The following is an 8,611-nucleotide window of genomic DNA, read 5'->3' on the forward strand; positions in this document are numbered from 1 at the left end:
AAAGGGGCTTTTTTTTTTTTTTTTTTGTTTTTTTTTTTTGTCCTTTTTGAGACCGGCCACACCGCGCTCAGCCAGTGAGCGCACTGGCCATCCCTATATAGGATCCAAACCCGCGGCGGGAGTGCTGCTGCGCTCCCAGCGCTGCACTCTCCCGAGTGCGCCACGGGCTCGGCCCTGAAGGTGCTATTTTATGCCTTAATGTTTGTTTTCTTTAGTTAGCGTATTTCTTTTAGTCCCTCAGTTCTTCATATCTTCATGAACCCAGGGTTCAAGGAGTCAGTAAAATACATATGATCTTCAGTAATGTGGTATATATTGCCACTAGCTATTGCTTTATGTTAGCCTGGGCCAATAAAGTAATGAATGCTTATTTGAGAATAGGTTTCATATATGGGGAAAAAAAAGGTCTTATACTAAATTTTAGAATGCACTATAATTATATAACCAAATCCTTAGTGGAGTTTGGTTCTGTGGTTAACAAAAAGTCTTGTACATTAAATGCAAGTCTGATGTGTTTTGATCTTTCAGTCATTTCCTTAGACACATACTTGTGAATTTAAAACACTGGGGTGCCAGTATTTGAAAGTTCAAGTAGAAAGTCACTCATGGGGCCAGCCCGGTGGCGCACTGGAGAGTGCGCTGCTTGGGAGTGTGGTGGCGCTCCTGCCGAGGGTTCAGATCCCATGTGGAGACCAGTTCCCGCTCACTGGCTGAGCGCGGTGCGGGCGCAACACCGAGGGTTGCGATCCCGTTGCTGGTCAGTAAAAAAGACAAAAAGGAAAAAAAAAAAGAAAGTCACTCATGTCCACAATTCCTCTTTCAACTTCATTGGAATTTTTAAAAACATGCATTACGTATATTTTACGTTTAAAGATATAATAAGTTTTGGGCTACCTTCATTAGTACTGAAAGCACATTCTTTTACATTTATACTTTCAAAAATTGAAAATAAAGGTGAGAATTAAATTCTTTTGCAATGAGTATCTCAGATGCATTGGGTATGTAGTATTTTTGAGCTTATATGGGCAGTAGTATACTTAAGGGTAGGGTAGCAGGAGCCTTTGCCCAAAGGAGTGTTTTATCACTGTCATTGCTACTGCTCATAAAAAGCAGACTGATTTTTCATAGGTTTTATTGTTTTTAAATTCTTTACAAGCAGTGCACCCCATATTGCCCACACCAGGGGTGACTATTCCCATTCCTTGTTCTCGGAACTCACTGCATACAGGAAACCAAATACACAATGGTGTTTGATTTTTTTTTTTTTTTTTTTTTTTTTTTTTTTTTTGTCTTTTTCCGTGTCCGGCAACGGATCGCAACCCTCAGTGTCACCCCCGCACCGGACCGGGGACCGGCAACGGGATCGCAACCCTCGGCGTTGCTCCCGCGCCTCGCTCAGCCAGTGAGCGCGAACCAGTCTGCATGTGGGATCTGAACCCTCGGGCGGGAGCGCCGCCGTGCCACCGGGCTGGCCCGAATGGTGTTTGATTTTTATAATGGCCTTCATTTTGACCCCAACATGGAAATTATAAAAAGAAATCTCAAAAACTTGATGTTATAATGTTGGCTTTTGATATTTTGCACTGTCCTCATTTGTCCTTTTTTGTATTTTTCATTTCTAGGAATTTCCATGAGTCAATAGAATTGCCACTGTTTGAAATGCTAGCAGTGTAATTTGATTGAACCCAAATATATTGAATTAGACTCAGGTATTATGTTCTACTGGTTAATAATAACACACAGTTCTATTGAGTTATCTCTACAGTACTTTAAGAGAAAAATAAAACAGTCTCACAGACTTTGTTATAATGAGCAAGATCCGTATACGCCTAAAGAACAAAACCATTCACAACAGTGAAGAATAGAAAACTATTTTTAAAAAATTTATACTTATGATTCTTTGAAATTTAAAACTCGATTTATTAGTTAATACTTGTCTAATTAAAGTAGGATAAAAGAAATTATTTTTAAACTATATTCATATAGTATTTTCAAGCTTATTACAATATATTCAAAGCAAGGTAAAAATGTAGATGTTGTTAGAATTTATTTGAGCTGAGCTGTCTTATTTTTAAAAGAACCACTTCTTGGAACCCGACCCCCCAACAACAAATTATAGGCTTGTGCTGACTTACCCTCCACTCTCCACAATGATCCAGGATTCAAATAGCTCTGAGAAGACAGATGAGTTGGGGGCGGGGGGAGATGGAGACAGAAGAGAAAGATTTATTTGAAAGCATTCCATAAACCAGCAAAGAATTTTCAAAAATATTTTGACAGAATATATTTTATTTCTCTGGCAAAAAGACTGAAACTTAACCTCAACCTTTGGCTATCTCTAAACCCTAAAGAATACTCCTGGTTAGTCCTGAATTTGCCACTTGAAAATAGACACCCACGTTTTTATAGTGATTGCTTTTCTTATGATCATTATTCATTCAGGATTATATGAGAAACCACCCTACACAGAATTTGAATGGAAATTGTGGAGCCATTCAATAGAGAAATACAAGAAATGGTAGTTTTGGATTAATTCCAACAGCCAAACAAATTGAAGAAAGCAGGACTTAAGTGATTTTTTTTTTCCTTTTTGTCTTTTTTACTGACCGGTAACGGGATTGCAACCCTCGGTGTCGTGCCCGTACCAGGGACCGGCAACGGGATCGGAACCCTAGGTGTTGCGCCCACACTGCGCTCAGCCAGTGAGCGGGAACCGGTCTCCACATGGGATCCGAACCCTCAGCGGGAGCGCCGCTGTACTCCCAAGCGGCGCACTCTCCAGTGCGCCCCCGGGCCGGCCCCGGACTTAAGTGATTTTTTTTTTCCTATTTGTCTTTTTTACTGACCGGTAACGGGATTGCAACCCTCGGTGTCGTGCCCGTACCAGGGACCGGCAACGGGATCGGAACCCTAGGTGTTGCGCCCACACTGCGCTCAGCCAGTGAGCGGGAACCGGTCTCCACATGGGATCCGAACCCTCAGCGGGAGCGCCGCTGTACTCCCAAGCGGCGCACTCTCCAGTGCGCCCCCGGGCCGGCCCCGGACTTAAGTGATTTTTTTTTTCCTTTTATTGCAACCCTCGGTGTCGTGCCCGTACCAGGGACCGGCAACGGGATCGGAACCCTAGGTGTTGCGCCCACACTGCGCTCAGCCAGTGAGCGGGAACCGGTCTCCACATGGGATCCGAACCCTCAGCGGGAGCGCCGCCGTACTCCCAAGCGGCGCACTCTCCAGTGCGCCACCGGGCCGGCCCAGGACTTAAGTGATTTTGATATTGAAGAACCATGAATGATATGCCCTAACAAACATTTGATTGTAGGCAAAATTGACAGGATTTCTCTTTATAAAACAATACTACCTCAACCATTTTGCTTAATTTTTCTCTGTGCTAAAATATCTCTGAATTTTTCTACTGAAAAACCTGTGGATAAGAGTTCCATTCGTGGTTACAGACCAGCAGCTACTGGTCTACCTTGAGAGGCTGAATTAATGTTATTCATTTTTCATTTTTGTCTGTGGCCTGCTGTGGCATTTCACTATCCTATCCTGTAGGAGTGAAAACGAGGAAGGAATTATCTGAATATGCCTGATTTATAATTTTGATAAATTTTAAGTATTGTCAAAGTTTTCTTATTTTCTAGCATGATTGTTTTTTCTAGATGGGACGAGTGGGAACAGGGCAAGGAATTTTTACACTGAGGAGCCAATCTCCTTTTGAAATTCCCATTACCTGGGATCGGGGGTGGGCAGCATCTGAATCATTCTATTCAAGGCCTGGGTCTAAGCCCATCTGTTTCACTGGACATTTTCTGGACTGGCTTCAGATGTCACCAGCTGTAACACATGACTGGAGTGACCCAGTTTATAATCTTAGTAATGGAGTATATTAAGTAATGATATTTTCTGAAACACCAGCCTTTTCTTTTTAAAGCTGTTTATGAATCACTTCCTTGCATTTAAAATCTTACTTTTCAAATGCAACTCACAGTAATTATTAACAAATTAATTGGGGGGAAACTGCTATTTTCACTATATGGCAAATAGTCTGTTTTATCAAATAAACACATGAAAGCACTTTGAAAACAGAAGCATTGTACATGTTTAAGATGAAATTATAAGTAGGTTTTCCATAGAGTTGGCTGTCAACACACAAGTGGTTGCTTATTTTATATCATAAAACATTTTCTTTTTTTTTTTTTTTTCCTTTTTGTCTTTTTTACTGACCGGTAATGGGATCGCAACCCTCGGTGTCATGCCCGTACCGGGGACCGGCAACGGGATCACAACCCTCGGTGTTGCGCCCACACCGCGCTCAGCCAGTGAGCGGGAACCAGTCTCCACATGGCATCCGAACCCTCAGCAGGAGCGCCGCCGCGCTCTCAAGCGGTGCACTCTCCAGTGCGCCACCGGGCCGGCCCTATCATAAAACATTTTCTAAATGTAAATTTTAGTTATACATGTTATCAGAAGAAATAACAGTATTCTCTGGGAAGTTTCATGTCAATTCTCACAAAAAAAGACTTGCTGAATCTATTTTCATAGGCATAAGAAGTGCTTCCTGACTATTTCTATGAATGAAAGAATATGTTTTTACTGGGCTTTTAACCACCAGTTTTTGGCTATTTGTTCCTTTTTTTTTTTTTTTTTTTTGGCAGCTTGCTGGTACAAGGATCACACCCTGGACTTGGTTATCAGTGCCACATGCTCTAACCAACTGAGCCAACTGCCCAGCCTGTTACTTCTTTCTGTTCTTGAACTATGGCTGGAAAACAACTTTGCTTAAAACAGAAAAACTGTTTCTATTTGGTAGTCACAAAGATATTTTAAGCTCTGTTTTTCCCCCTAGGAGAACTGTAAAATAGTAAGTTAACTTTTTGGCACATCTGTAGATACGTTATCAAATTAACAGCACAGTTAGTCTTCATTTGGCCTTCGATACCATTAGCTATGATACACAAGAAGTATATTAAAATTAAATTTGACATTACCATGATGGTCTCTCCTTCATAAGCATTCAGAGGGGAGCTCATTCCCCTTAGTTTTCAAGTATCTGCCAATGTTAAGAAATACTTTGTCTGTTTGGATCAAAGCACCCATGACTTGAGCAGCCCAGTAATCAAAGAGAAGTCCAAGACTTCAAAGGTAATGGAACCTACAATGAAAAGTGAAAGGATGGAGGACCCGAGCTGATAAGACGACAGGACCCGAGCTGACAGTTCGCCAGAGAAGTTCCACTTTATTCAAGGACTGCGTGTATATTTATAGGGAGCTGCATTCCGGGTTTGGATAGGGGGTGGACGGGCGGTAGCTGATTGGACGGGGCTGGGCAGGAAGTGAGCCCTGACCTGTGACTGGTTGAGGTGTTGGCACCAGCGGGCTTTTACTGCGGAGAAGAACCCGGAAGGGCGCCATATTGCCAGGGAGTCCCTCCCCCCACCCCCTCCGCTTGAGTGCCCACGGTGTCCTTACAAAAAGTATTCTAGTGGATTGTGAACAAATAAATCAGAAAGGTAGAATACTAACATACACGTTTCCTGAAAGAGTTACCTTCAGGAACCTCTTGAAGTCCTCCTAGGGTTTATTACAAAATTCAATATAGGAAGCTAGATGTAAAGACCTGATTACATGTAAGTTTAATTGGCCAGGCCACAGCAAACTAAAACACCCTTCAGGACCAGGGCCAGTATTCTTAAGTTTAGTTCTTAAATGGAAAAGAATCTTTGCCTCTTCCAAAGGGTGAGCTGATAGCTAAAGTTATTTTTTACTGAAAACATCACAAAATGGCATCTACAGACAACAGATGGAAATTTCTATAGATTTTTAACTTATAGACATTTTTCCTGCTTTATTTTCTATCAACCTTTTATTTTTGGTGCATAGAGTTGAGGACTAAAAGCACAGATAGTGTGCTCAAAGAACTTACATTCCAGCTATAAGTATTGTGAAGAAAATAAAGCAGGGTATTGAATATATATTTAGGGGTGCTTTTTCAGATGGAAATATTTCTTAGCTCACTTGTACATAAAGCTGTGAAAACTAGACGTAAACTCACTGACAAGAAACACTGCTTTTCAGTTGGCCTAATGTGTGCATACTGAATAGGGGCAAGTATCAAAAGTTGTATCTGAGCAAAGAAATCGCTTCCAACTAGTTTTGGTCGAGGGAAGAGCACTGATTAACTGTGCTGAGCTGTGCTGTCCCTTTGCAAACAGGATACTGCTCTACATCTACTGCTTTGATCTCTACAATTGCTTAGGATTTATTCCAAGTTTAGGATCACATTTTGTTGTTAAAATTTTTAAATTGAGTATAATTTACGTAAAATTTACCAACTTAAAGGTGCACAAGTAAGTAGTTTTTAGTATATTCACTATTTTATGCAATTATACTATTCCAGAATATTTTCATCACCCCAAAAAGAAACTTTGTCCCTATTAGCAATCAGTCCTGATTTCTCCTTTCCCCCATTCCCTGACAACTACTAATCTACTTTCTGTCTCTATGGATTTGCCTAGTCTTAACACTTCATATTATGATATTATCATATAAATGATATTATACAATGTGTAACCTTTTGTGTCTGGCTTCTTAAGCTAGTATAATGTTTTCAAAGTTCATCCTTTTAGCATGCAACTACTGTTCATTCCTTTTTATGGCTGAATAATATTCCATTGTGTGGATATACCACACTTTATCCATTCATGAGTTGATGGACATTTAGATTATTTTCACTTTTTTGCTACGAGTAGCCATGATATGGAATGCTGTGAGCATTTGTAAACACGTCTTTGTGTGAACATATGTCTTTAGTCTTGGTTATATACCCAGGAGTGGAATTGCTGGGTCATATGGTAATTTTATGTTCAACTTTTGAAGGGACGATCAAACCATTTTCCACAGCAGCTGCACCATTTTACATCCCCAGCAGCAGTGTGTGAGCGTTCTGCTCTTCCTCACCCTTGTCAACACTCATCTATCTTTTTTTATTATAGCCATCCTAGTGGATGTGAAGTGGCATGTCTTTGTGGTTTTGAGTTACATTTCCCTAATAACTAATGATATTGAGTATCTTTTCATGTGTTTATTGGCTGTGTATCTTCTTTGGAGAAATGTCTTTTCAAATCCTTTGCCTATTTGTCTTTTCATTGTTGAATCGTAAGAGTTCTTTATGTACTCTAGATACAAGTCCCCTATCAGACAAATGATTTGAAAATATTTTCTCCCATTCTGTGGTTATCTTTTCACTTTTTTAAAGTTTTATTTTGTTTTTAATTGACACATAATTGTACATATTTATGGGGTACAGTGTGATTTCTGATGCATGTATATACTGTGTAATGATCCAGATAGTTAACATATCTACCAAATAAACATTTATCATTTCTTTGTGGTTATAACATTCAAGATCCTCTTTCTGGCTATCTTGAAATATACAGTATTATTAGCTATAGTCACCCTAGAGCACCAGAACTTATTCTTCCTGTCTAACTGTCTATCAGTCCTTCCCTCTCACCCCCCACCTTTCCCTGCCCGTGGTAATCACTATTCTACTCTCTATTTCTCTTTTTTTCTTTTTCTTTTTCTTAATTGACCCATGATAATTGTATGTATTTATAGACTACAATATTTGTGTACATACCTACTGTTCTTTTCACTTTCTCGATGGTGTTCTTTGCATTGCAAAAGGTTTTACTTTTGATGAAGTCTAATTTATCTATTTTTTTGGTTGGTTGTACTTGTCATATCTAAGAAACCACTGTCTAATCTAAGATCATGCATATTTATACCTATATTTTCTCCTAAGGGTTTTATGGCTTTAAGTCTTACATTTGGGTCTTTGATCCACTTTAATTTTGTATGTAGTGTATGGTAGGGGTCCAACTGTATTCTTTTGCACATAGATATCTAGTTGTACCAGCACCATTTGTTGAAAAACCTCTTTTTTCCTCATTGAGTTGTCCTCACACCTCTGTTGAAGCCAGTTGGTGACAGATGGATTTATTTCTAGACTCTTAATTCTATTTCATTTGTCTATATGTCCATCCCATGTCAGTACCACACTGCCTTGATTCCTGTAGCTTTGTAGTAAATTTTGAAGTCAGAAAGTGTGCATCCGTGAACTTTGTTCTTGTTTTTCAGTATTTTGGTTATTTGGGTTCCCTTGAGTTTCCATATGAAAATTTTAGGATCAGTTGTCCATTTCTGAAAAAAAAGCCAAATAGGAATTGCATTGAATCTGTAGATCAGTTTGGGGAGGATTGCCATCTTAACAATATTAAGTCTCCCAATCCATGACTATGGGCTCTCTTTCCATTATTTTAACCATATTTTGTAGCTTTCAGTGTACATGTCTTGCACTTCTTTAGTTAAATTTTTTCCTAAATATATATTTTTTCTTTTTGATGCTATTGTAAGTGGAATTATTTTCTTAATTTCATTTTCAGATTGTTCGTTGCTAGTGTATAGAAATACAGCTGACTTTTGCATATTGACCACGGTTTATTATTTTTTTTATTATTATTTTTCCTTTTTGTCTTTTTTACTGACCGGCAACGGGATCGCAACCCTCGGTGTTGCGCCCGCACCGCGCTCAGCCAGTGAGCGGGAACCG

This window comes from Galeopterus variegatus, unplaced genomic scaffold, assembly GCF_000696425.1.
Source record: "Galeopterus variegatus unplaced genomic scaffold, G_variegatus-3.0.2 Scaffold460, whole genome shotgun sequence".
In the NCBI taxonomy this organism is placed as follows: domain Eukaryota; kingdom Metazoa; phylum Chordata; class Mammalia; order Dermoptera; family Cynocephalidae; genus Galeopterus; species Galeopterus variegatus.